Source organism: Xenopus laevis, chromosome 4S (genome assembly GCF_017654675.1).
Source record: "Xenopus laevis strain J_2021 chromosome 4S, Xenopus_laevis_v10.1, whole genome shotgun sequence".
Lineage (NCBI taxonomy): Eukaryota > Metazoa > Chordata > Amphibia > Anura > Pipidae > Xenopus > Xenopus laevis.
In genome coordinates this window covers 51,111,878-51,118,142 of record NC_054378.1, presented here as the reverse complement: position 1 = coordinate 51,118,142, position 6,265 = coordinate 51,111,878, and the positions used below count along the sequence as shown (strand labels likewise).

Sequence of the window (6,265 nt, the reverse complement as noted above, 5' to 3'; positions counted from 1 at the left end):
ATTTTACACAACAGTTAAATATAGAACTTGTACAAAATGAAACATGTTAAAGAGCAAATATTTTGTGATTTCTCATCTGTTAAGGAGTAACTATGGTCAGCATAGTATTTATATCCACCGCTGCCCTAGGCTTGCGCACATAGACTGAAAACTCTTTGGAGCAGGCACTCAATAAAGGCAATCAAAGTAAAATAGTTTATTGTGTCCACAGCCTTACGCGTTCCTGTTACAAACACTTAGTCATAGCCTCTGACTAAAGCTCCTCATAGACGAGACGATTCTTCTTGCCAAACGACCGGTTTTAGGGAAGCCCGACCAATCCTTCGAAATTATCGTGCGGTTAGTGGGATTCGAACGATCGTACATCTTACGATTTTTCGGCCGACATCTGTCAGGAAATTGATCGGCCAGGTTAAAAAATCTTTGTCGGTCCCAATGCAATCTATCTATGTTTGCAGGGCCAAGCAGGCAGCTCCCCTGATGATGAGTGTGTGTGTCTCCTACATGGTGTGCGCATTTATTACAACAACAGCGCGTTCCCCTGGAAGAGAATGTAGATAAGTGGCTGCTTCCTGCAATGCACCAGTGACGTAATATGGCAGGCGGAGACTCCTGTTCCTGTTCTGGCTGATTTGAAATATGGCGCCTTTGATAGCGATAAGGCAGAGAAGCTATGTGTACAATTTAACCCATTGTGTGCAGTACTACAGGAGGATATGGAAACAAAGGCAGTTTTTTTTATTTAAGGGTAAGCCCACTGATTGTCAGCATAGCTTGTCTGTAGTACAGTGGTGGGAAAGTATTTGGGAAACCTACAGCCATTCGATCTTTTTCTGGACACCCCATAGTGCAGTGTTAATACAACTGTTTCATTCCATTGATGCAAAAGGCTGTAGTGGGCCTATTTTGTGAATTTTTGTGATTAATTTGACATCTGTAGCTCACATAATATGTCAAATTATGTAATCAAAACTGATATTCTACCTTAGCAATAAAGTATCTTCATAATGTCATATTCTCAAACACATAATTTACATAATTTGTGTTTGTTGTTGTTGTAATTGACACCGTACCATCTTGCTCAATGCCTTGTAAGGCTATACTTTTATTGCTATTGCTACATTTTTTTATTCAGGCTCTCTGCAATTCATATCCCAGTCTTTCATTCAAATCAATTTATAGTTGCTAGGGTAATTGGACCCTAGCAACCAGACTGCTGAAATTGAAAACTGGAGAGCTGCTGAATAAAAAGTTATATAATTAAAAGACAAATAATAAAAAATGAAAACCAATTGCAAATCGTTTCAGAATATCATTCTCTACATCATGCTAAAAGTTATTTTAAAGGTTAACAACCCCTTTAATGAACAGGGAGCTCCACAGTTTCACTACTCAGATTTATGTTTTCTCAGAGTTGCTTCTCTTGGCTCTGCTTTACTGCCAATCTGCCACAAGCACAGACAAGGTCACAGAGACTTTCTGTTCATTGGAAATGTTTTAGTCATCTTACTTACTTGTCTGGGATCAATGGAGTGCTCATTGGCCATTTCTACAGTGATTATACTGTAACAGCTAGGGTTAATATGCTAATTTTCCATTTTTTTGTAGTAAATGTATAGTCAGATCTGCGTACAATATCCTGATTATCCATTTAATACTGGCATGACAGAATAATGTTTTTTTAAATGGGTGTGGTATTTAGGGGTGTGGCCAAAAAGGGGTGTGGTTTAAAAATATTCAGCACGCTGCGCGCGCCATGTTTTTCCGCCCCTCCCCTAGAAGGGGGCCCTGTGGAAAGTGTAGCCTAGGGGCCTCGCATGTCCTTAATCCACCACTGGGGAACCCCTTGTTAAACTCTTGATTTATTTCTCAGAGGCAGCTTCAAGCTGTGATTACAAAGGAGGGAAAGCAGGAAAAGGTTATAAAACAGAGAAGGCAATAAGACAGCAGGTTGCCTGGACAGCCATGGGTGCCAAGACGATCCTATTTAGTAGGCATGCCGATATGTGACGCATACAACATCCAAAAATACAGCGGGAGAGAGGGACAAATTATCTTCCAAATGCTGTTACTGGTTCAGTCTGACCGGAGGCTTCTCTGGATCACATAGTACATAATAATTGCGCTTTCTATACAGGTCAACATGGCAATGCCTCCATCCATCCTCTCCGAAAATGTTCATCTGCCTAAATGAAAAATCCTGCGCTCCGTGACTTTCTCACACCCAAGACTATATTCAGGGCCTATTTTGAATCTCAGTCCCATCTGCAATTGTCTCACATGAAATTGAAAGGGGCAGAGAACACCTATTTATTTTTAGCATTACCAGATTTTGGGCTCTGTCCGACAGTCTCCTGTCACTCAGTGTTTTTCGGGCATAAATCCAATGTGCACATGGGCAGAACATTTTCAGTGACAACAGCGGAGTAATATGCGCAGTGCATAATCTTCAGGCTTCATGTGTGCATGTGCATGATGTTGCTTCCAATGACAAAATTATCAACAAGTCCCTCTGTGACAAATTAAGAAAGTTGAAAGATCTGCACACACACACCCAGGGCCACCATCAGGGGGACACAGGGAGTAACAGTTATACTGGGCCTAAAGGGGTGCTGCTCTTTCCGAATTAGCAGGCTCCCCTTGGCAGCCTTTAAGCTGAATCCGAAGTGCAATGTCCCAAAGACCTGGAAACCCGAAGACACAAAGTCCCGAAACCATGAAAGGAGGCAAAGGAAACAAGAAAAAAGAACCTGAGGTAAGTTCTAATGAACACCAATGTATTTTTTTAATTATTAGTTTTAGTTATTAAACCCTTGGCCACCAATGTAATATTTTAATACTCTATAGGCCCATGGCCACCAATGTTTATTTAAAATATTTTATGGGGCCCTTGAACACCAATGTTTGTTTTTTTGTAACCTGTAAGGGGAGGGCCTGGCCACCAATGTTTTTATTTTACCTCGTTGGGGGGGGCCCTGGTCACCAATGTTTTTTTTAACTTTTATGGAAGGCCCCTGACCAGCAATATTTTTTAACTTGTAGGGGGCGGCATGACCACCAGTGAAGTTTTTTTTTTAACTTTTATGGGGAGTCCCTGACCACCAATTTTTTTAATTAAATTTGTACCACCAATAAGTTTTTTGCGCCCATGTTTGTTTGGCTTTTTTACTGTGGTATAGGGGGGATGGGGTCAGGCCCAGACTGGCAATCTGTGGGTTCTGGCAAATGCCAGAGGGGCTGCTGTAAGATGCCATAGACAGTCATTATTTAGTGGGATGGTGGGGGGCTGTTTCGGCCTCTGTGTACCTGAAATGCCAGGGCCTGTTTTGAATCCCAGTCCAGTCCTGTGTGGGGTCTATGGTGAGGCTTGTGGTGGAGGGTAGATCCCAGAATTTTTGTTGTTGCTCGGGGGCCCTCTGATGGCAGCTCTGCACACATCCCAAGATCTCCTGTCCCCAGAGAGCAGTACAAGCTTGATGCTATAAAGGTGTCAATTAACAGTCAATAACTCATCACCCATGCAAATTTTCTTGCTCTAGAATTAACACCGTTGCAATGCAATAAGTCGCGTTATTTATACAAGCGGTTGAGTTATTTCTTGCAAATTGTAAGGTTTTTCGTGCAGGCAAAAGGAATAATCTGCTATAAATATTGTGAATTTTTCATGGTGCCACTGCAAATGCCCACACTTATGGGCAGCCATGGAAAATTTTCCAGTCATCAATCAAAAACAACTTGTTTTATTCTAGATCAACACTGTGGAATGCAGACCCGGCCTGGCAATCTGTGGATTCTGGCAAACTGAGCCGCTATCAGTGGGGTGCATGGGGAACAGTCCCGGGCCTGGTGGCTTTCGAGTCTTAAAGGGGCTGGTTCACCTTTAAGTTAACATTTAGTATGTTATAGAATGGACAATTCTAATCAACTCCTCAATTAGCCTTCATTATTTATTTTGTTATAGTTTTTTTAATAATGTGCCTTTCCCTTCTGACTCTTTCCAGTTTTCAAATGGGGGTCAAATGTATTGTTATTGCTAATTTTTATTACTCATTTATCTGTTCAGACCTCTCCTATTTATATTCCAGTCTGTTATTCAAATCAATGCATGGTTGCTAGGGTTATTTGGACCCTAGCAACCAGATGGCTGAAATTGCAAAATGGAGAGCTGCTGAATAAAAAGCTAAATAATTAAAAAACCACAAATAATAAAAATGAAAAACAACTGTAAATTGTCTCAGAATAACCCTCTCTACATCATACTAACAGTTAATTTAAAGGTGAACAACCCCTTTAAGGAGGTCCTGGTTGTGCTGCATTTGCCGGATTAGCCACCGGAGAGAGCGGAAGAAGAGGAGGAGAATGAAGAAGAACACACACCAAACTTTAAAGGTAATTTCCATTGAATGCCAATGGGCTTTTTTTTATTTAAACCCAGTTTATGTTGTTTTTTTTAAAACTTTTATGGGGGGACCCTGGCCACCAGTGTTTTTTTTAACTTTTATGGGGGGAAACTGGACACCAGTGTTTTTTTAAACTTTTATGGGGGGACCCTGGCCACCAGTGTTTTTTTTTTTTACTTTTATGGGGGGACCCTGGCCACCAGTGTTTTTTTAAACTTTTATTGGGGGACCCTGGCCACCAGTGATTTTTTTTTACTTTTATGGGGGGGACCCTGGCCACCAGTGTTTTTTTAAACTTTTATTGGGGGACCCTGGCCACCAGTGATTTTTTTTTAACTTTTATGGGGGGACCCTGGACACCAGTGTTTTTTTTTAACTTTTATGGGGGGACCCTGGACACCAGTGTTTTTTTTTTAACTTTTCTGGGGGGACCCTGGCCACCAATGTTTTTTTTTTACTTGTGGGAGGCACCCTGACCAATGCATTTTTTGGCTGCCACTGATCTTTTTTTAACTTTGAGGGTGGGCTAGCCACCAATGTTTTTTATAAATTAGGTGGGGGGGCTGGCCAACAAGTTTTTTCTCTTAATTACAGGGGGACCTAACCACTAATGGTTTTTTATAACTGGAGGGGAGGCTGACCACCAATGTTTTTTTCTTTTTGACCAATGGATTAAACCAAATGGCTCTTATTTGTATATTAGAAATAAAGACACAATTTAGAACTAAGTGCAATTTAGGTTAGTGTTGGTACCTGCCTAAAGAGTCTACCTGGACGCGGTGGCAGGCTTAATAATCCTTTGGCCAACTGTTTTTACTGTTTTAGTGCTCATGTTTGTGTGGCCTTTTTACAGTGGTGTGGGTGTGATCTAGGGCAGGGCTTGGGGACCAGGCTGGGGAGAGCGGGGCATAGAAAATGTTGTTGTATTGGGCCCTGTGGTTTCTGATGGCAGTCCTGCTGGCCCCTATTTCTAAACATCAATCCAATGGTGTAATTTGTATACTACAGACTGGGGGACCTGGACCTCCATTCTACCCAAACTACACCCCCTTCATTGTATTTGTGTTTGTGTGTCCCCAAAGTCTTGAGTGCTTGTCAGAAAACGATGTGCTGATACCGAGTGCCACTCCCACACCTTGTGTATTACTCCCTTCCCTTTAGAGTGTAAGCTCTTTCTGCATAGGGCCTTCCTCACCTTTTGTACCGATATTGATTGTGATGAATGTAACTCCAAATGTTCTATGCATATAATTCATGTGATTTAGTTGTATAATCACATTTACTTTACAGCGCTATGCAATATGTTGGCGCTTTATAAATACATGATTATAATAATAGTTTTCTGTCTTTTTTTTGTGGCTAATTCCATGAAGGAAATAATTTGTATAAAAAGAGTAAAAAAATGTCCCCTTGTTTTTTTATAAAGAAAATCCAAATAAATGGCCAACTGCTCATGATTAATGAGGCTATATACATTAAACATGGGAAGCTATGTAATACATGTCCCTGTATAACTGTCATTAAAGGAACAGTAACGTCAAAAAATAAAAGTGTTTTAAAATAATGAAAATATAATGCAGTGTTGCCCTACACTGGTAAAACTGCTGTGTTTGCTTCAGAAACACTATTATTGTTTATATAAATAAGCTGCTGTGTAGCAATGGGGGCAGCCATTCAAAGGAGAAAAGGCTCAGGTTACACAGCAGATAGCAGATAAACTCTGTCTGTCTAATGTTGTTATCTGTTTTCCATTAGTTAACCTGTGCCATATAGCCATTTTTCAATTACCGCCATTGCTCCACAGCAGCTTGTTAAAATGAACTATAGTAGTGTTTCTGAAGCAAACAGATCAGTTTTACCAGTGC

At 40.8% G+C, this 6,265-nt stretch overlaps 1 long non-coding RNA gene across 1 annotated transcript; it reads left to right on the top strand.

Moving 5' to 3' along the window:
- Positions 1-404: 404 nt before the first annotated feature.
- On the top strand, positions 405-4,502 carry LOC121393286. The gene is made up of 3 exons (XR_005960945.1): positions 405-748; positions 2,138-2,755; positions 4,267-4,502. It is a non-coding gene; the product is annotated as an uncharacterized LOC121393286 (long non-coding RNA).
- The last annotated feature ends 1,763 nt before the right edge of the window (positions 4,503-6,265 follow it).